General features: G+C 49.8%; 1 protein-coding gene across 1 annotated transcript in view; it reads left to right on the forward strand.

The window, feature by feature from the left end:
• Positions 1 to 22500, forward strand: part of LOC125045355 (hemicentin-2-like) — a 156765-nt gene that overhangs the window by 642 nt on the left and 133623 nt on the right. The window lies entirely within an intron of this gene.

Below are 22500 nucleotides of genomic sequence, written 5' to 3' on the forward strand. Positions count from 1 at the left end.
TGTTATTTATTTCTTAATGATCCTGATCGCATTCATATTCGCACTGGAAGTTAGATTTGGTTATTCGTGTGGCTGGACAATGAAGTGCTATATTAGTATCTAAAGTGAGATGTTCGTATAATGAGAATAGAGAGGATAATTAATTAAATCTACATAGTATGCGAAGTATATGTTAATAGAACTCTGCGAAACTTAAAACTCGTCTCATCGAACTTGGTTTTCTAAAAAATAATTTCGGAAAAGTATCCTTCCAAACGAAAATGTACAGTGTGTGTTATGGCATTTCAGAGGTTGTAATTTTTGTTTCCAGTTTTCCTCCTGTAGCTCGACCTCACTTTTCCGCTTGACCTCGTTTGCCCTACCTGAGCGTGACCTCACTTCACCTGAATAGCCAAGTGTAGGCCTATTAGATGTTAAGATAAAAAAAAAAAGCTGTTAAAGATTTGTTATATATTTACTTTTATATGTTGAGGTTCTGAGTAAAGTCTGTAAGTCATTTTGTGTGAATTTTATACTTGAATTTACATTGTTTATACACAAGTTGATAGAGACACAAAAATAATTTTGAATTCTATGAAATGACGATTACCTGATGATATTCAAGGAACGAAACAAACCCGGTTTACGTTTTTTAAGCATACGATGTCAGGACGCACACAAATGCCAAGAGTATAGAGATGTTTAAAAATGCCACCTGTGTTTTGCATGTTCCGAATTCTTCCTGGTATTCGTAAGCAAGATTTGTCTGTTTATACCATCGCCATTGGGAATGCTGTACGTCGTATTTTTTTTCAAGCGCGTTGTGCTTTAGTTGTGTTTTAACTTGTATGGAATGCACTGGTTTGCTTTATTTCTTACTCTGTGTAAATCGTATGTCTTCCACTTTCTGCCCTCTTGTCATTTTTTATTCCCTTTTCGTGTCACTTTGTCTTGTCTTCTTTTCGTTTCCTCTGTTTCCTTTTTTTCTGTCTGCTTGTTCCTTCTCTACCTTTTCCTTTCCTCTGCTTATGTCTTTCCTCTCGTCTGTCTGTTGTTTTCCCCTCTCCTATTGCCATTTCTCTCTCCCCCTCTTTGCCTCTTCGCTTGTCTCCCCGTGTTTTTTTCTCTCTCTCCTTTCCTCCTATTCCTTCCTTCAATCCACATTATTACTCCCCCTCCCCCCATTCTCCTTCATCCTGTTCATTCATCCTATGCATTTCTTTGGTCTGAGTCACTCTCAAAACGCGCATAGGCCCACTTTCATTTTATTCCCTCGTTTCGTTCCGTTAGCTTGTTTGTATCGTATGTTTAGTGACGTAGCACGAATCACGATTTTTGTGTGTATTTGCCCGCTGCGTGTAGGCCTATTTAAAGAAATACTTTTACCGGCGATGGTGTTCATCGATGTTGATCAGCTCTCTTGGTGCGAAGTCAGTGTTGTGTGACTTGATCTATTCCTTGGGTTGTGTTGAATAGGCATACGTGTATGAGTCTTTATTTTTACAAGGTTATGGAGTTCAGGACTATGTCAGTATTGTGATGATAGTAAATGAAACATAGCTGAAAATTATCTTCTGAAGTTGAAGATTTGTATTTACCTTGAACCTCGAAGTCACCGAGCATTATACATGTCGGAATCATTACGGCGTTGAGTCACTCGCTACCTTCCGTCTCGGATTGGGTAGAGGATGTCTGTCTCTTCGTCTGCCGTTTGTCGTTTATACTCGTTGCATTTTTTTTTTTTTTTTTTTACCCTTGACCGGCGCCAGGGAAGAGATTCCTGTTGAATGCTTGATGGGTCGTGCCGTGTTGAATTCCTCGCGTGGTGCAATGGCGTGCCTTTGGTTGTCCGGATCTCCTTTAAACTTGCATTTTTGTATTTTAAGTAGAAGGGGACTGGGAAGAGCATACGGACATTGGAGTGATTGATGTGCGAGTTTGCTGCACGCTTTGTCGTACACAGTGGGAGTACTTTTACTTAGGAAGTTAGTTTGTGTGTAAATGAAATGTACCGGGCACTTAGATTAATAACTCGAGTGTCGTTGTTTGGTTGTATTTTGGTTTGTACTAGCAAGCAAAATCTGTTTTTTTTATATATTTTTTTACTAGTCCATTCATACTTGTATTGATGTCACACACTCTTTGGGTATTCATGACAGTGATGTCTCTCTCCTTGTCGTGTGACATGAAGTCGTTTTCCACGCACAGCACGACCCGAAAGTGCACGACTCGCCGTCAAGCATGCTGGGCAATTTGGCAGTACGTTTTTAAGTTGTTGTTTCGACGAATTATTGATAGTTCTACCATCGGGCGTGTATTGTTTTAGCAACAAATGACTGCTGTTGGGTAAAGCGTGTGAGTTTGGGGAAGAGGGGAGGAGGAAGGTAAAGGTGCGTGGGACTTGACTCAGGTGTGTGAGTGAGTCACCCTTGCATGCGGGTCTTACTCACCTGCCGGATGTGAAAGGTAAGATTCCTGGAAAGATGAGGAAAGGAGAGAAGATGGGTGATTTACGTCTTTTTCCCTTTTTTTTCTTACTTGTTCCTTTTTGTTTCTTCTGTGGTAAGCGCGAGTATGATGGTCATTTAGGCAATCAGTCGGTTATTAACGAGGCATATGCTCTCGAGATTAGAAACTTGAAGACCCCGCATTACTGCCGTTTTCTGCATTACTTGCCCGAGTCGTGACGCCGAGGCAAAATAAGTGTGCAACGTAGCGTGATGGCGGAGGCGAGAGAGCAGAGCACGCTGGAGGAACTACACTCGAGTGACGGAGTGTTGGGGGAAGGGAGAGCGAGAGAGAGAGAGAGAGAGAGAGAGAGAGAGAGAGAGAGAGAGAGAGAGAGAGAGAGAGAGAGAGAGAGAGAGAGAGAGAGAGAGAGAGGAGGAAGAGGGTGATGAAGAGTCTAGCTGGCGAGGTGTGTTTCAGGTAGGTCTAGTTTAAAACCGAGAGGAGGAGTAGTAGTAGTAGAAAAGGCACCACAAAAAAATGGACAAAAAATCGTGAATTTTACGGCAGGCTGTAAGTTAGGGTAACATGACGCTACTCCATCTGCCACGGGCCATGAAAAGCTTTTTTTTTTTAAGATTTAGGTTCTGGCCCATAGTCTCTTGCACGCCCTCCCTTCATCCCTCCCTCGCCCAGGAGCATCCCAAGGGCCATGCTGTCACGCCGGCATATGGTATGGCATGTTTCCTCAGAGGGCTTTTTGCCTTACTTTTTTTTTGCTCACTTGGGGAAGCGATGTGTTTCCCTCCAGCCGTGTAATTTGTCTGACGGGCCGACCATGCTGGCGGAATTATTTTGGGGGAGAACCGCTCTCTAAATGTCAAGAAATGCGCGGATCTGTTGTCGGTAGCAAATTGGTCTTTGGTATATTTTCGTTGAGGGAAGCGAAGAGCAAGTTAATTGGCTTTTTTTTTTTTTTTTTTCATTCTCTGTTCAACGACTGCTCAATCAGTACTTTATCAGTTGCAAGATTAGCTGTTCTTTCTCTCCCTCCCTTTTGTTTTTGTTTTCTCAGCAAATGCACGGTATTAGGAGAGGTTAGTCACACCCATACCAGCTGGCCACTACCTTGAATGCTACCTCGGCTGTTCTTGCAGGTGCGTGCCGACGGTCAGCTGTGTGCAATATGGCTGACAGAGGAGGTGGTGCAAGCTAAGTATTAATTACCTCGTCACGAACCCTGCGAGAGAGAGAGACTTTGTTTATGCTGAGAGAGAAGAGCCAGGGTTGGGCGGGTGGGTGTATGGGAGAGGGGGAGGGACATTGTGTATTCTAAGTGTATTCTCGGGTACTCTGAGAATCCTTTGATCCTATCTGATGAAGGATTTTCTGTTAGCTGTTTTGTCATTTCATCATACTAGTCTTGAACAGCGTATAGGGATAATGGTTGACCCTGTGAGCGTGTGCAAGTTCGACTGTATTAATGCCCCTCCCTCTCCTTCCTCTCCTACTCCCCCCCCCCCCTCTTTTTTCCCATCACACCTGCCACACCACCAAAACCGCAGACGCTCTGAACCCTCTTGATGTGGTCCCCGCAGCCCATGGCTTTTTCGCTAAGCCGCTTGCGGGGAGAGCGGGGGAAGGGATCATGGCTTTTATTGTCGATCCGAAAAGCATTGTGGGATTAGGGGCTTCCTTAGCGATGACGTGCTGTGTGATGATGTCGTCGGCGTAGATTAGACCGGCTGGGCTGGGCGTCCTGCGGTTGGTGGTGGTTCGTTGGATGACGGAAGAATACAGGTGCTTGAGTGCAGACGACTGGGGATATGATTTTTTAGTACGCCAGAGAGAGCGAGGCAGACAGACAGACAGACAAATACAGATAGAGAGAGAGATATAGAGAGTTTACAAGTTGGTTGTATTATCTATGTAAAAAAAAAAACAATCTAAAAATAAGAATACCGCCCACGTTTACGGTTCTCCCTTGAGCTTTTCGGTATCCGGAGCTTTGGCAGACAGAGAGGAGGAGGGAAAAAAAACGTAAACCATATAATCCCGTGTACCTGTAATCCTGCCACCGCCGGGGGAGTGACAAGGCCAGCTGGTTCGGGGCGCCAGGTGGTCCTCAGGGGAAGAATCGGCGACGTAGGGCTTAGGCACAGTTCAGCGTCGGGCGAGCACGGAGCGCGATTTCGGGATGCCTTTTTCGTCGGCAGTCGGTTCTCGTCGGGTTGTGGGTGATTGGGATGATATTTATCCTTGCGATTAATTAAGAAGTTTTATCCGTCATCGAGGATGTCAATGTATACCTATATCCTCTTCCACTTGAGAATAAAGCAACGAAAATCCCCGCAGTGTCCATAGACCATCAGAACGACGACGATTGGCCGGCCTCGTTAATGTGGCTCGAGAGTTGGCCTAGATATATGGCCAGCTCTAAGGGAATGCTTGGAAGGCCTTTGTGTTTTGCGAAGAGCCCTACACGCTACGCATATGTCGCTCGGCGTGACTGTGGTTCACCGCGTCTCCGTCACGAAGGAAGCCAGTGTGTTCAGGTGTATCGATGTATGCGTTTTTTTGTAAGGATTTTGTGTTCTATGTTTATTTTATTGATGTTCTTTTGTTTTGTTTTCGAGTTTGTGGTGCCTGTAGTATAAAGAGTTGTATGTTCTTTTGCTGTGTATTTTTTTTTTCTATGATTTCTCTATCGTGTGTTGTCTTAGTGTGTTTTTCGGTTGGCGTATTTTCTCGTGATCTTACAAACAGAGAGATTAACCGGCATCATTGCCCCTGGCGGCGTTATCGGTGCAACACCAGTGATTGGAAGGGCAACGGAGCGCAACACTGCTTATCTCTTTCATACCAATGCTCACTCCCTACCTCGCGTATTTCTTTTTTCCCTTTCCCTCCCTTCTTTACCATCTCTCCACGCTGCTCTTGTCTTCACCTCCTCTCTCTACCTTCTCTTTCTCTCTCTTCTCCCTTCTCGTCTCCACTGTCTCTTAATTATCTCTCCTCATTTATTCCCTCCCTCCCTCCCTCCTTTTCTCCTCCTCTCTCTCCTTTTCTCCTCCTCTCCCTCCTTTTCTTCTCCTCTCCCTCCTTTTCTTCTCCTCTCCCTCCTTTTCTTCTCCTCTCCCTCCTTTTCTCCTCCTCTCCCTCCTTTCTCCTTTTCTCCTCCTCTCCCCCTCTCCCTTCTTTTCTCCTCCTCTCCCCCTCTCCCTCCTTTTCTCCTCCTCTCCCCCTCTCCCTTCTTTTCTCCTCCTCTCCCCCTCTCCCTCCTTTTCTCCTCCTCTCCTCCTCTCCCTCCTTTTCTCCTCCTCTCCCCCTCTCCCTCCTTTTCTCCTCCTCTCCCCCTCTCCCTCCTTTTCTCCTCCTCTCCCCCTCTCCCTCCTTTTCTCCTCCTCTCCCCCTCTCCCTCCTTTTCTCCTCCTCTCCCCCTCTCCCCCTCTCCCTCCTTTTCTCCTCCTCTCCTTCCTTTTCTCCGATCCTCCCACCTCCACCTTTCCTTTCGTCCCGCCGGCTTCACGAAACGCCCCCTACCGCCACCCATTATTCCTTGGACACACGCGTTAAAGTCCAGCAAATACGATAATGGCATATTGCTTTCATCATCTGCACCGTTGCCATTCGCCGCTCGCCCATTGTTGTTGTTGATGGTGACCAATATGACACAGATCATGGTTGCAATTGCACCCTCTCCCCCACCCCCATTCTCTCTCTCTTTTCATAAGGCGGGTGGACATTATTGGTGCATGTTATTTTCGGTTTGTTTGGTGTCTTGGGGAACGTGTTTAGCTTTTGTTGTCTGTATGGATATATATATATATTTTTTTTTCAAGGTTGGTTTTAGTGTCCGGTCTGTTTTTATTTATTAGTGTATTTTGTTTGGCTTTTTTTTGTTTTGTTTTTGTTTTTGCGAACGTGATGGATAATAGAATGGGTGAGTTACGGTCGATGGACATGCTGCGACACGATATCATTCTCCATCAATTTTAATGAATAGGGTTGGTATTGAGTGCAGGTAGTGTCGAAGGGTGATTGCGTGTGCATGTTCGTATGTGTCTGTGTCTGTGTGTGTGTGTGTGTGTGTGTGTATATATGTGTATGTGTATGTATGTGTGTTTTACACTTTGTTGCTGCACCTTGATTGACCCACGTATTTCCGCATAGGCTGTTGGGAAGCGACTAGATATTTTTTGGAGTTAAATACTCTCGTATTGTTTTTGCTCGATGGTTTTGTGTGTTCTTGTTCATTTCCTTGCATTTGAATTCGTGTCGTTTTTTTTTTCAACGGGGAGAGATTAGGCGTAAAGAAGTGTCGAGTTTGGGCCAGTTCATATCGTTTGTCATTGCACACCTTGCAATAATGTGGGAGATTGAGCGGGTGCGGGGCAGTTAGCAGGCGGAGGAGAGCGGGTGTAAATAGGAGTTCTTATTGGCCAAGCTGTCGTTTTTTGTGTGTGTCTAGAGTTTTGGAGAATGGGTGGCAGGGGGTGGGGAGGCCTGTCCTTGTTTTTTTGCTTTTTTCTCTGCCTTTCTTTGTTCTTCTTCCCTCCTTCCGCTCTGTCTCTCCTTCCGTCTCTTTCTTGTTTCTTCTTCTTTCTTTGTCTCTCTTTCGCCATACTTTCTTGTATTTGTTCATTTCTGTCTTTCTCGCGGTCTCCTCATTTCCTCTCTTTCTTCCTCCCATTCTCCTGGTTCGGTCGCGGGCGTCGTTCGCGAGGGAGATGGGCGTCTTGTAGGGTAACAGGACTCTTACTTGTGTAACTTTATCCATTGTGTATGCCGTCTCTCTCTCTCTCTCTCTCTCTCTCTCTCTCTCTCTCTCTCTCTCTCTCTCTCTCTCTCTCTCTCTCTCTCTCTCTCTCTCTCTCTCTCTCTCTCTCTCTCTCTCTCTCTCTCTCTCTCTCTCTCTCTCTCGCTCCCTCTCTCGCTCCCTCTCTCGCTCTCTCTCTCTCTCTCTCTCTCTCTCTCTCTCTCTCTCTCTCTCTCTCTCTCTCTCTCTCTCTCTCTCTCTCTCTCTCTCTCTCTCTCTCTTTTATCTATTTATCTATCTATTTTTTATGTATGTTTCGCTTGTGTATGTGTTTGTGTTCGTGAATGTTCGTATATATAATATATTTTGTGGATATTATGGGATGACTTAACTAAATTTCAGTGCGAGAAGAAAGAAAATGTTCGTTATAGCGTACAGCTGTGTTGTCGCGTTGCCCGGGCCGCGCGCGCGCTCGCCCGCACGGCTCTGCCCGTTTAAAATCCCGGATCGATAACGCCACCAACACCAACGTTCGTCTGTCGTAAACAAGCGATGTGCCCGCGTTGGGGTATGTGGATGCGGAAGCTGTTTTTTTTACCATACGATGCGCATAGTTTCGGTGTGTTTTCAAGCGCCTTTTAAAGATGGTTACGTGCATGTTTCCAAATGCCTTTCTTAGTGTTTGTCCTTTTGCACATATCGTGTTGTAGACCTATATTTTTTTTTTTAGCCAGATTTGCCTAGGCCAATTTCCCAGTGGTGGTTGTGCGACGTTTACACCGTGTCTATGCAATATTAATTACGAAAGATGATGATTATTATGATAGCAGTGGTGGCGCCGGGATCCGAGTGATGAAATGGCGGTTGGTGATGAGTTACCGGGGAAGGAGGGGGGGGAGGGGGGGGAGGGGGGCAGGGGGGCAGGGGGGCGAGGACTTTATGGTAGCATTATCTGCACGATGATGTTGCAAGCTCATGATGGTATTGGCCGTTTTACTACCATTGCCCGTTGATGGCATGGTTCCCTCTTCGCTGGCTCGTCTATAGTGTTATTAGTGTTCTCTCTCCCTTATCTCCCTTTTTGCCAACCTAATCCCGTCTCCTCCCTCTCTCCCTCCCTTTTGCGGACCGATGATTTAAATATCCCGTCGATAATTCGGTGGGGGTTGGGGGGAGGAGGACAGCTGCTTTGCCCCCCCCCCCCTCCCCCCCTACACTCGCACATGTAACATGGGCCATGCGATAAGCAGCTTGTTTGTTTACCTTTAATGCGTATACATCTGCCCTGCCTCCCTTCCTCCCCACCCCCCTCACTTATGTTTCTCTCCCCATTCCTGCCTTTTTCTCCCCCTACCCTTCCTCCACTGTCTCCCCTTCAGCTGCAACTTCCCCTTCCCCCCCACCATTCTCCCTTACAACCACCTATTCACCCCCACCACCTCCCTCTCCTCCCCACCTACCACCTCCCTCTCCTCCCCACCTACCACCTCCCTCTCCTCCCCAACCTACCACCTCCCTCTCCTCCCCAACCTACCACCTCCCTCTCCTCCCCACCTACCACCTCCCACTCCTCTCCCTTTCCATATCAGTTACTTGAGGGTGTGGAGGGATTATGACCCCTCGTTGTTTACAGGGCATGATAGAGGTATTAGTCGTTAGGGGAGAGAGAGAGAGAGGGACATCGCCGTAAGATGTTTGCGCCGAGGGGGTAGGGATGGGGGGTAAGGGGGGAAGGGATTGGGTGGTGGCGTTCTCGTACCGTGGGTGGAATCGCGGGATGGGGGGTGGGGGGGTGAAGGGAGAGGGAGATAACGACTGCTCGCGTGGGTGGAAGATTTGTTACGTTGGTTGTTTTCGATAAAGACTGGCGGAGGTGGGGGTTTATCAAGGGGAAGGGAGAGAGAAAGAAAGAGAGAGGGAGGGAGGAAGGGAGGGAGAAGGGAGAAGGGGGGCGGGAGGAAGTAAGTAAGGTCGGTTCAGCCACGGTCGAACCAGGCGTGAACCGTTAATGGGGAAAGCACATAGATGAGGAAGCAGCGCCTGCCCACGTCGACCAATTAATGGGGCAGCGAAGGAGCCTGAGAAAGCTAACATCAGAGGCGCCAAGCCATTACCATCCAGCGCCCCATTGTTTACCGAGGGCTACCCACACGCCCCGCGCCCCATGCCCCACGCCCACGTACCCCACTTCCCGCCCGCCCGCCCGCCCGCCCAAGATTTCTCTTTTCCTCGTGTGGAGGCGCCGAGCATAATGTTCCACGGACAATCCCCGAGAATCGTTATGCAAATTATGATATGCCTAAGAGCTGTATCTCAAAGAATCGGACGAAAAGACGAAATGGCCCCCCGCCCCCCTCCGACGCCCAATTCCGCCCAATTCCGCCCAAGGCGATCTAATCGGGGCGCCGGGAGGATCTGTTTATTGCTCGCACACAGGCCGGCCATTGTTTAGGTCAGCGGCGCGCGGCTCGCTAGTCCCTCAAGAATGTGGCGCTTGTAAGCTGATACACCCGCCTTGTGCGCTCTCCTCGGGCCGTGCTTGTGCAAGAGCTTCGGCCGCTTGAGGGTGTGAGGGAGTGTGCTTGTGGGTGAGGGCATGATGGAGGGTGGTTGGGGGTTGGGTGGATGTTCCATTAAGGGGAGGGGGCAGCATGTGGAGCCCCGACTGTGCCGACTGTGCCTCGGTTGTCCCTGCTTCGGATGGAGGAACAAGGCGAAAGGGCTGCACTTGTCTCACGTGCGAAATGCGGTTGTCAGCTGACTGCATTTTGAGAAGAGATGGTCACACGTTGAAGAAGAGGCTTGAGGACTTTTTGGACTTCCTGTTTTGATGTCTCAGCGTGGGGGTCGATGTGACACACGGAGATACCTCGGCAGTGTAACGCTACACGAAGCCAAGCGACGTGATATGTCTAAAAGCACATGTGGCCAGAGCCAGATGTGTGCGCGGGCAGGACACTTGCCTGCCCTCTCTCTCTCCCCTCCCCCTTCCCTTCTCCCTCACCCCATTCCCCTTCTCCCTCTTCGTACACTCTCTCCCTCTTTCCCTCTCGTTTTTCCTCGTGTTCTCCCCTCATCTCATCTTTGTTACCTTTCTTTCCCTATCCTCTCCCCCCTTTTCACTTTTTGCTCTCTCCCCCTCCACTCTTCCTTTCCCCTCTCTCCTTCCCCTCTCTTCTCCCCCCCCCCCCTTCTCTCTCAGTCCTCGAACCTTCTCTTCCCTCTCCTCTCACTGGCACCCTCGCCTGCTAATTACCGCAGCGTCTTTTTCCCCTATTCCACTTTCCCTTCCCTTTTTTCCCGATTTATTTATTTATCTACCACAGCTTCGCCACGGAGCATTGCGTGACGGGCCGGGTGTGGAAAAGACTGACAGGATGTGCCAGGTTGGGGGATTTATCGATCACCGTCTGTTCCATCCGTCTGTCTGTTCGTCGGTCGACATTGCTTTCACCTCTACGCTTATTTATTTTTCGTTAAAATCCAGACAGGAAGAGAAATAAGGGAGAAAAAAAAAAACGGTATATGATCCGAGGTTCTTCACCCTCCCTCCTCTTTTTGCCTTCCTTTCGAGACAAGCAACTCTGCGCACCGTGACGGACGGACGGACGCCGCGCAAAACGTAAAAACAAAGAAGTTTCCCAGCGAGTGGTGACATGATGTGGGCGCCTTTCCGCGGGCGTGGAGTTGTGCGCGCGAACGTACGTTATTCGCGTAAGGAGTGGAGTCATGCTCCGGTACCTGTCGTCTGTTTTCAGATGTATACAATAGTAAAGTCAGTAAATGATACACGTACGCATAGACATACGTATACGCACGCCCGCAGATATGCCCGTTCACAAGCATACACTTTGAGGGGAGAGTATGTACTTGTTCCAATAGCTATTACTGGAGGGGATTGGTGGGGGAAGGGGGAGTGATACAGGTGCCGGGCAGGAAGTCGCATGAGTACGACGCCAGCGGGATGGGTGTGGGGGGGGGGGGCAAGAGGCGGGGCAGAGGGCAGGGCTGTTGTATACAAGTACTACTCGTGGATGAGAATGATGAAGTCTTAGATGGAGTTCTGCGATGTAGTAAACACTCGGCGGAAATATGAATGAACCTTGAAAATCGTCCCTTTTTCAGAGATGAGGATGGACTGAGTATGTAATCATCATTTTACTTACGCAGTTGTTAAGTATATTTAAGCGAGTTTCCTTTTTCGTTAAATGGAGCTATAAAGTAATAGGTTAATTACGTGTGCGTGGAAAGCCATGGAATATTTGATGGCCTGTGGACCAGCGAAGTACATCTCAGGTGTGACTTCGGTGCGACTTTGGGCGTGAAGGCTTGTAATATCGGAGGATATGGGGAAGGGAAGGCGAGGGTAGAGGGGGAGGAGTATGGGGGGGGGAAAGAGGAGGGGGGGGTGAGAGAAGAGGGGTCGACAACTGTGGCTTCAGGAAATGGACAATTACTCCGCGGGTCTAACCTGCTCTCTTCGACTTTTAGGGACCCGTCTTGACGCTCGCAGACCTTGGGGGAAAGAGAGTTGTTGTAGTAGTAGTAATGATAATAGTAAAAGTAATAGTAATGATGGTAATAGTAATAAGAGTAGTTGTTGCCGCAGTTGTAGTCGTATTTATAATTATAGTTTTAGTCGTAATTGTAATTGTAGTGTTTTCGAGAAATAGTAGAAGTGGAAGTAATGTTAGTGAATGTTTGACGCAATAATTATAAAAAAACAAATAAAACACAACTTGTGTGTGAATATTAGTGATCATGTGTGTTGATCCCTTCAGTCTCAGCGAGAGTTGGATATCGGAAATATATACATCAGATCCATTCCTTTATCCTCGACATCGGTGGCTTTAGAGTGACGCGGAGAATGGAAGACACGCTAGGCTTCTCTCTGTCTGTCGTTGGGCGCGTGTCGCTAGATTTTCCGAATTTCCAAGATGAAGATCACCATTTTTTGGGGGAGGGGGGGAGGATGGATGACGGAGATTCCTTACTTCGGGGAAGGGTCTTGCATCATTTTTTCGAGTAGATGTGAGAGGATGTCGTCTTGTTACTTCTAGTGTTATGATATCTCCCTCTCTCCCTCCCTCCTTTCCCTCCTTTCCCTCCTTTCCCTTCTTCCTTCTCCCTCCCTCCCTCCTTCCTCCCTCCCTCCCTCCCTCCCCCCCCTCCCCCCCCCTCCCCCCCCTCCCCCCCCGCACAATATCCCCCTTCCTTTGGAGATCTCGAGGCGTCTCGGTCTCTGCGGGGATCAGGGTGTCGATCTCCCCGATAAGCGCCGCGGCCGACGTGACGTCCTGGCGGCGGCGAAGGAGCGAGCGTGATTAATCCTTGTCGCCGTTGGTCTGGCTCCTGCTGGCGAGGGCGCGGCGAGAGGTCCGTCCGTCGGATTGGTTGCGGATAGAGTGTGGATTGGGCTTCACTTCACTGCAGCGTCGGCGGTGACGAGTAAGGGCGGGCTGGGTGGGATTTTCATCTCGTTCCGGGAATGGGAACCGGTGAAAGTTAGCCCGAGCTGTCGTCACTGGCGTAGGGGCGGTGGGGGAGAGGAGGGGAGGAGGAGGAGGAGGAGGACGTCGTGGGCGTATCCGGTGCGACGTCGATGATACTTTTCCCATAACGTCTTGAAGAAGCGGCATTTCCTCGGGCACCACCTGCCTCCGGCCCCCGCAGCACCTGCAACGGTTCTCACACTAAAAGGGGAACACACTTAACCTTCCACTACTTGCATGTGCGAGTGTGGGACTCCGGCTGGCCGTGACCCCTTTTGCAGTTTGACACGTAGGACGATATCCTGCAATGGGGAGCACACGCGCGCTGCAACTGCACACTTATCCGCCAGTTGATCGTGGCCTTAGAAAGTGCAACGGGCCCCAGGATATGCGTGACGTAATGCATTTCCTCTTTTATTTTCTTAATCTCATCTCTTCGCGGGACCCTTTCTCCCTTGGCGAAGGGCGGATAATATTGGGTATTTTTGAGTACTTCCCCCGAGGGATATGTTGTAACCTCCGGGGTATGAGCGTTGGCCAGACCACTTCACTCCAAGTCACTGACACTCAGACGATCAGTTTCTCTCTCTTTTTCTCTCTTTTCCTCTTCTCCTCTCCTCTCTCCTTTCTTCCGCCTTCTCTCTTATCTCTCCTCGCTCATCTCTTCGCCTCTCTCCTCGCTTCTTGTCAGTGTTTGCATCTCTCTTCCTTCCTCACCTCTCACTTCTCTTTCCTATCCTCACCTGTTGTCTCCTTACCTCCTTTCTCATCTTCCCCTATATTCTCTCCCCTCCCTCCCCTTCCCCTCTCTCCCCTCCCTTCCCCCCCTTCCCTTCCCTTCCCTCCCCCCCCCTCCCCTCCCCTTCTCTTCTCTTCTCTTCTTTGCTCTTCTTTTCTCTTCTCTTCTTTTCTCTTCTCTTCTCTTCTCTTCTCTTTTTCCTTTCCTCCCGTCCTGTTTACTCCCCTTTCCTCACCCCCCCCCCACGCCACCCAAAACGCTCGCAGAATGACACCTGTGAGTGTCGATAATTACGCCGCTTTGGTCGTATGATAGCGGTCCCTCGGGTTGCTTCGCCGTGCCCCTCATACCAAGTGCCCTAGAATGATGGATGGGAAAAGGGATTAGGCCTTTGGAGAAGGTGGATATGTTGGGCTCGGAAAGAAATGTGGGACTGGCTGAGGTTTCCCCCCAACATGTTGAAATAGGAAGAATGTCGGGTACAACGCTTCATTCAAGTTCAGGGGGAAAGAGGTAGTGTACCGTGCCCTCCATAGGATGTCTTCTCCCTCTTCGCTCTTTTCTCCCCCCTTCCCCTCCCTTTCCCTCTCCCATTCCGCACTCTATCCCCCCTCTCCTCCCCCCCCCCTCCTTCTGTTTCCTTCATGTAGCCAACAAAGAGGCTGCCACCCACGATCCGACTACCGCAGCGCAGTCGTCAGGGTAATAAGCGAGTCCGGACGAGCAGACTAGCGATTATGTCCCTATCAAGGCGGCAAGCGATCGAGTGTAATTAGCGATGTCCTCGCCGATGACTGCAGGGGGGCCGATGGCAAACAGGCCTACGGACATTGTTGTGATGGGCCTAGGTGGCGGCGGCGGCGGCGGGGCCCGGGTGGGTTCGGCGGCGAAGGTGGGACAGGTGGGCCGCCGCGACGTTTCATTAGGCCGAGCCGCGCGGGTCTTTTGTTTCGGCCTCCGAATGCGATGGCGAGGTTGGGCGTCGGGAGGGTGGCGAGTCCTTGGCTGTCGCGATGATTTATTTCTTAAGAGAGATTCGGTAGTAGTGTTTTGCGATGGGTTCCTTTGATTCCACGATGCAGGCGATCAGGGTCAGTAAATTTGTGGACGAGTCCGAGACCGGAGTCAAGAACAAAGGCGGGTACACGAACGCGCTCTTCCTTTAGCTACTCTACTACCTGCATCCTGGCTAACGTTGCCAATTAGTGCGTTTCTTTTGTGGCGCGCCCTTTTGTCTACGCCAGCCTTAATTACGAGGAGGAGCATCGGCTTCTCCCTCGCCGCCCCATAGAGCGTCGTCCAGCGGTGTCAGGACGGCGAGTGAAGACGTCAGCGGCGCTAATCAGGCCGGACAGCGGACAAGCGGACCAGCAGCGGGCCGGAGGAGGAGTGTCGCGTTACCGCCGCGGCCTTTTCCCTCCTCCGGCGCTCCGGAATCGTCCGCCTTTGAGTGGATTGTCCTCTTGGCTCCGGCCTCGTGTTTCTGTTCCGTTCTTGCGGCCTGCGGGAGACGGCTCACGCGGGCGCCGCACAATGGCCAGGCGTCACTGATGCCGTCGCCGTGAAAGGCCGCGGCGATGCACGGCGTCCGGGCTCCTGCGGAGAGGCGGCCGCAGCGGGCTTTGGGAGTCGCGGTTACTACAGACACGGCCGCGGGGCTTCCAAAAGGCGTGGGGGCGGAGTTTGGGGCAGGGGAGAGGGGGGTGGGGGTTATGTAGGTCTGCAGTCTGTCAGTGTGTCTGTCAGACATCTGTACAGCTTCATATTCTTTTTAATTCACTGTCTAGGGGTTCTTAGTATCGGTCGGGAACCAGACTTAGGTACTCGAAAACGCTGTGCAAGAAAGAAAAGAAGAAGAAAAAAAAGAACGAAAAAAAATCATACACCGTTAGGAAAGTAAGAAACCCAGAAAACCGGAAAAAAAAAACAGCGCATGACGTAATTGACCCCCCATCCCCCTCCCCGTCCCCCTCCCCGCGCGATTCCCTTTTGATCGCGGCCTTCCCTCCTCGCTCCTCATGATCGCCCCATTGTCTTCCGCAACGCGCGTGAAGGCTTCGCTGTCCCTTTGTTTCTTTCCCGACGCGCAGGGTCCTTCGGGGCTTCCAGGCGGAGTGTCCAGGAGCGGTCCAGGTGGCCGGGGGGGGGGGGGTGGAGGGGGGCGTCACGCTTCTGTTGGTGACTGGGCTTTGATGGGGAGCAGGGGGGGTGGGGGTTATCGGTGGCTGTGGGAATGATGCAGGTGGATTTTTTTTATTTGTGTTTTGAGTTTTATTTATCTGTCTGTCTATATAATCTATCTATTTTAGACATCTATCCTTTCATCTATATTGTATTTATTTTTGTATTTATTTTGTCCTAAATCTTTTTTTTTTGTTTTCTTTTATTGGTGTGGGAGTTTAGGGAGGGTACGTTATCCTGCTCTTTCTTTTTGTTCTCATTACCACCGTCTTCGCTCTTTCTCTCGTTCTCATTATTATGTATTCTTTGTCTGCCTCCCCTTTTTACTCTTCCTTGGTGCAGTATCCGTTGCCAAATTAGATTCTGTGGATAATGAGAGACTGCCGCTTCTCTGCACACACACACACACACACACACACATACATACACATACACATACACATACACATACACATACACATACACATACACATACACACACACACACACACACACAGAGTTACATGAACCCTTCCTACAGCATTTAGTTTCCCTGAAAGGCTGAGGGTACCTTTCCCTCCCTTCCCTCCATGTAGGAAAACCACACGAAACCTTTGCCCTCCCTCTTGACCCCCTACCCCCCCTCCTAACCCCTCTTGTTGAAGGGATAACCCCCCCACCCTCCCCCCACCCTCTCCCACCCGCAACTCTCCATTGCCCTTTGCTCCTCTGCCTGTACTTTCCCACCCTTTCCCGATTTTCACACACTGGCCCCTTGCGTCTCCGTCTCGCTCTCTATTTCAGTCGGTGTGTGTGTGTGTGTTTGTTTATTTGCTTGCTTGTTTGATTGTTTATGTATTTTGTTATATGTATACACACGTTTTAATGTGTACTTATTTGTGTGTGTGTATGTTTGCGTTCGTATGTGTGTTATGCATATAATAATTGCAGCGCCCCTTTTTTATTATAAAGAAAGGGTGGGCCATGGGAGATACAGGATTAGTTTCGGCTACCACACATTTTTTTCCTTCTTTTCCTTCTTTCATCTCATGCGTTCCGTGTCTTTGGTTATTCATTACGAGCCGGGGACGTGTGAGAGACAGACTACCCCCCCACCCCCCCTAAGTCTCTCCTTCTGGTCCCTCTGGAGTCTTTGTAGCGCAGTCTTTTGTCCTCGCGAGATCCTACCCCGTTCAGGAGTCTTGGGTCTCCTCTCAGAATGGGTTTTGAGGTTTTTTTCCCTCACTTTTCCCTTCTCCCCCAAACCCGACCTCTCCGTGTTAAATCTTTTGTTTCTGTTTGATAACATTTCCTTTCCCTAAATGGTTGTGTGTGTGTGTGTGTCTGTGTCTGTGTGTGTGTCTGTGTCTGTCTGTGTCTGTGTCTGTGTCTGTGTCTGTGTCTGTGTCTGCCCTTGTATACATGTGTATATGTGCGTGGGGTTTCACTACTATTTTCTCGCCCCTTTTCCCATTGCTCCATTTTATAACCGCCTTTCTCCCGCTTCCTCTTCCCAAGAAAGTTTCCTGTGTTGCACCCGTGAGAACGTCTTGCACAGGTGGGTCGAGGAGGTGGGCGGGGATAAGCAGGAGGTGGGCGGGGCTTGGGATCTAATAATGATGATCGGTGGTTGCCAGGATGAACGATAATTACACTCTTGATGGTTTTTGAATATCACATTTTTTTTTTTTTTCATGGGCGTGTTAATTAGGAAAAGAGAGGAATCTAATGATGGAAGTGTTTGAGAATTATTGTGTATTTGGTGGAGGTGGCGCTGGGAGGTGGGGGGGGGAGGTAGATTGAGTGTACCTGAACCTGGGACCTTAATACAGGGTTTGCGTCGAAGCTTCAGCATTTAGGAATGGCTTCAGGCGATCCCTCTTTTTTTTTGTACGGTTTATGGGCGTTGGTGAGAATCGAGGAAGAGTGAAAGCAAGGAGAGGTGTACAGATGGGCGCCATGATATTGTAACTGATAGATGAGAGACAGGCACACACACACACACATACACACACACACACACACACACACACACACACACACACACACACACACACACACACACACACACACACACACACACACACACACACACACGCATATAGAGACAGACAGACAGAGACACAGACTGCAGGAGTTGTGCACAACATGGCTTCTAAACCCGCTAAGCTTTAACAAGATTTGCACAGTTAAGCTGTTCCTCTATGTTTGGCAAAACTTTGTGTGGGATTTTAGCGCAGTGCAAACGAGAGAAGATGTGATAAAACGCTTCATTATTGGTTTTCTTGGTTTTAGACGAGGAAACTTGTGTGATCTTCCCTTATCAGTCTTTATTTCGTTTCTGCTCGTCGTCCCCCTGTCTTTCGTGTATTTTTTTCTGCAATGCTCTCTCTCTCTCTCTCTCTCTCTCTCTCTCTCTCTCTCTCTCTCTCTCTCTCTCTCTCTCTCTCTCTCTCTCTCTCTCTCTCTCTCTCTCTCTCTCTTTTACCAGGTTCCTTTCCTCATCTCTCGTATCTCACTTTCTCACTCTGTTTCCATTAACGCTCCTTCTCTCTTTCCTTTTCTCGCCCTTTCTCTTTCCTTTTTTCTCTCTTTCCTTTTCTCGCTCTCACTCTCATTTCCTCTCTCTCTCTCTCTCTTTCCTTTTTTTTTTCTTTTTTTCCTCCTCCCGTCTTCCCTTTCCCTCCTTCCCACGTCTCGCCATCCCGCCGCTTACTGACCGCTGTTGGAAAAGGGTGTAATTGCATGTCAAGGATCAGTTGCGCCTCACACCTCGGCCTCCACCCCCGACCTGCCAACTGTGTGTGATCACTCCCCCTCCCCCTTTCCTTAGCCCGCTCTTCACGCCCACCATTCTCATGTTCTTTGGCTCCTTCGGGGGTCCTTCGGGGTCCTTCGGGGTCCTTCCCAAGCTCTGACTCGAGTCCTGGTACCCTTGGGCGGGCTAACAGTACTTGTTAAGCGATCTCGGTCTAAACTCGTGATTTCCTGTAGAAAAAGGCAAAAAGGTAGCCTACGTGGATTTTTTTTTTCCTTTTTTCTTTCGGCAGGCGAGCTGGCGGGTTATTTTTCGGTGTTCGTTATACATATCATTATTTTTTTTTCTAATTTGATTTGTGTCTTCCTGTTTCGCAATTCGAGTGTTCGAGGGAAGAGTTCCAGGGGTTGTTTTTTTGCCCAGCTGCACATATCCTGGGCGTTTGGGGAGGTAGGGGGATGAAGGAGAGGGTGTGGGTAAAGGGGGAATGGGGGAGGGAGGGGACAAGGGGACGAGGGTAGAAGGGGAGAGGGAGGGGGAAACGGAGGAGGAAGGGGGAGGGAGGGAAGACATCACCCTAAGGGCGGGTGGGGGGGGGCTCGCCTCCGTCGCCGGCCATATGCTGCTGCGGCCGCTGACATCCCTCCGTTTCACTCTTCGCTGCAACACGCTTGCAGCACTTTACACGAGGAAGGAGGGGGAAGACGAGGCGAGGAAGAGGAGAGATAGAAACCATTGCCATTTCCCCATGTAAAGAAAATGCGATAAGGAAATTGCAGTATTTTTCCCCTCAGGGTCTTCGGCGCCGCGGGGATGCGTGTGGACTTTGACGGTGTAGGCTCACGTTTGGAGGCGAGGGAGGGGGCAGAGGCGGGGGGCTGAGGCGGGGGTGGAGAGGCGGGGGGCTGAGGCGGGGGGCTGAGGCGGGGGTGGAGAGGGAGGAGAAGAGCCCCCGGGCGGGAGTGGCTGGATGGGAGGGGGTGGGGGCGCTCATGCTCATGCTAATCCTCTGGCAAATCGTGAGGGGCCTTTTTTTTTATTTTTCCATCCTTCCTTCTGTCGAGGAAAGGATGATTGTGTATTAGGATTTTTTTTTTACGTGGAATGTATTTTTCATGGTCTCTAAATTTTTCTCTTCTACTTCTTCTTCTTCTTCTTCTTCTTCTTCTTCTTCTTCTTCTTCTTCTTCTTCTTCTTCTTCTTCTTCTTCCTCTAATGTTCTTGTCTTGCCCCCCCCCCCCCATCACGATTTTTATTGCAAGAAAAGAGAGGGAGAAGAAAAAAAGTGCATTGTTGTTTTTGCAGTCGAGAGGCTCTTATAAGAAGCAACGATGGCCGATCTTCCTCTTTTTATGCATGTGATTTGCATTCTTATTAACAAGGCAAAGGTGAAGCCATTTTGCTACCCCTGCGAATCGATCCCTTTCTTGCGCGAGGACATCGCTCGATTAGGCTCAGGATGTCACGACGTCTGGGCTGTGGGACTCGGAAGGCTGAGCGAGGCGCTGCTGAGGGAGGGCATGATGGGAGGGCATGATGGGAGGGCATGATGGGAGGGCATGCAGGGAGGGCATGCAGGGAGGGCATGCAGGGAGGGGGGGTGCATTAGGGGGACGGGCATTGGCAGGGCGGTAATGATGGTGTCAGGGCGAGTAACGCACCCTTTGCTGATCACTGCCACGCCCCTTCCTCTCTCTTTCGTCTTCCTGTCTTCGTTTTCCCTTCTCCCTTTCTTTCCCTCACTTCCTCTCTCCCTCTCTTATCTCTTCTTTTCCCTCTCTCATATCCTTTTATCCCTCTCTCATCTCCTCATTCCTTCTCTACCTGTTTCTCTCCTTTTTCCTCTCTCATCTCCTCATTCCTTCTCTACCTGTTTCTCTCCTTTTCCCTCTCTCATCTCCTCATTCCTTCTCTACCTGTTTCTCTCCTTTTCCCTCTCTCATCTCCTCATTCCTTCTCTACCTGTTTCTCTCCTTTTCCCTCTCTCTCCCCCTTTCACTCCCTCGCTCCTCTCCACCCACGTCGCCACTCCCCGGGACGCCGCGACGTAAACAACAACAGGGCAGCGGGAGGGTGTAAGAGGACGAGACGAGACGAGAGGGGCGGGCGAGGGCGAAGTAAAATATGCAGGGCGTCACCCGCGCTCCCTCACTCTTTCCTCACGGGGCCGGCCATCATTTATCAGGATGGTAAAGGCCCTTCCACTCCCCTCCCTTCTCTCTTCCATCCCTTTCCTTCTCTCCTTTCTCCTATTCCCCTTCTCCTTTCTTCCTTTCCCTTCCTTTCTCTTTTAAACGCCCCTTTTCCTCCTCTCTCTTTCCTTTCCCTCCTCCCTCTCCCCTTTCCCTCTTCCTTCTCTGCCTTTCCTCCTCCATCTCCCCTTTCCCTCCTCCATCTCCCCTTTCCCTCCTCCATCTCCCCCTTCCCTCTTTCCTCTCCCCTTTCCCTCTTCCCTCTCCCCTCTCCCCTTTCCCTTCTCCCCTTTCCCTTCTCCCCTTTCCCTTCTCCCCTTTCCCTTCTCCCCTTTCCCTTCTCCCCTTTCCCTTCTCCCCTTTCCCTTCTCCCCTTTCCCTTCTCCCTCTCCCCCTTTTCTTCCTTCCTCCCCCACCTGTAAACTCTTTTTCCCGACGCCCCTCCCAGCATGTTAGTATGCAGGCCTAGAGGCATTTCTTTTAAAGTCTCGACGGGCGTGGCTTTGTTGTGTGGCTTTTGTTTAAATATCCGCTTTGGGGGTGATTTTAGTGTAGATGGGGTAGGGGAGGGAACGTGTGGGGGAGGGGAGAGGAGGAGGAGAGGGGGGGAGGGATGGTAGAGATGGGACAAGGTGTGGCGAAAGAGGTTATGCATATTCACAATCAACCTCACTTTCCCCCCCAAACCAGCGCGAGGGCTTTTGTATCTACTTATCTGAATATCTGTTTAATATATCTACTTGTCTATTTTTGGCGATCGTGAGTTGGCTTTTGAAATTTTACCCCTCATTTATTTCATGGGTCTCTTCCCACCTCCTCTTCCTCTTTTTTATCTCCCTCCCCCTTTCCCATGTTCGGTCGCGACGACTGGCTTATGTCGGGAGGTGCCACATGGCTCGGGCGGAGTGCCAGGCCCCGCCAGCGAAAGGTGTAATGGCACTGGGGAACACAAAGGGGCACTCGTAATTGGCCCCATTGGCCAGTTGGAGGCTCCTATTTTTGTTTTTATTTGTTGGTTATCAGGATATGTCTCTCTGTCTATTTAAATGACTATCTATCCGTCTATCTGTTCATTTGTCTAACTGTCTAATCTATCTATCTATCTTTTATGAGGTTCGAGGAACGCAAGCATTTTTTTCTAAGGTAGGAGCGGGGGAAGGGAAGAATGAAGAAGGGGAGATAGGGGGTGGGGGTTAAGGGAGGAGGGAGAAAGAGGGAGCTTGTGGGCTTAATTGGGAAACTGGATAAGTAAATTGGATAGTTTACGAGGCTTATGAACGGAACTAATGGGCTCGAAGGGTTGTGAGAAGGATGGCGAATAGGGGAGTTGTGGGCGGCGTGGGCGGGGGTAGAGGGGGGGGAAGAGATTGGGCGGTGGGGGGGGGGGGGGAGGTTGCTGAGGGGGCGGTCTGGCATCTTGTGGCATCTGACCCTTATTATTATTATTTTTTTTATGTGGATATGAATTATAGTAAAGGGAGGGTGGGTGGTTATAATTTTTATGGAGATTTTAATGAGTTGCATGTAGTCAACTTTTGAGTTACGCGATTAATAAAGTTGCTGTAGTTATTTTACCAGGGTTTGCTGTATTATACATGACTCTCCACACATTCTCAGAATAAGAGAGCCATCCCCCCTCTCTCCCCCTCCCCTACCACCCCCACCTCATCTCTTTGGCAATATACATATATATATATATTTTTTTTTTTATATACATTCAAGGAAAGCGTTTGCAAGCGTAAAAAAATGCAGCACCTTTTTTTCTGTTTCTTTTTTTTTGGGCGTCGAGGTTTAAATGCCGGGGAGGGGGGGTAGGAGGGCGGGGGGTGATGTTGGGAGGGGGGAGTGGAGGGGACTTTGTATGGCCTCCTGTCGTAGTCTCCGAAGTGGCTCGCTCCTCGCACTCGTCTACGTAGGGGGGGGGGGGGGGGGGAGAGAGAAGGGAAGGAAGGAGAGGCAAATACGATTAAGAA

The sequence above is a fragment of the Penaeus chinensis genome, chromosome 3 (genome assembly GCF_019202785.1).
Source record: "Penaeus chinensis breed Huanghai No. 1 chromosome 3, ASM1920278v2, whole genome shotgun sequence".
Classification (NCBI taxonomy): domain Eukaryota; kingdom Metazoa; phylum Arthropoda; class Malacostraca; order Decapoda; family Penaeidae; genus Penaeus; species Penaeus chinensis.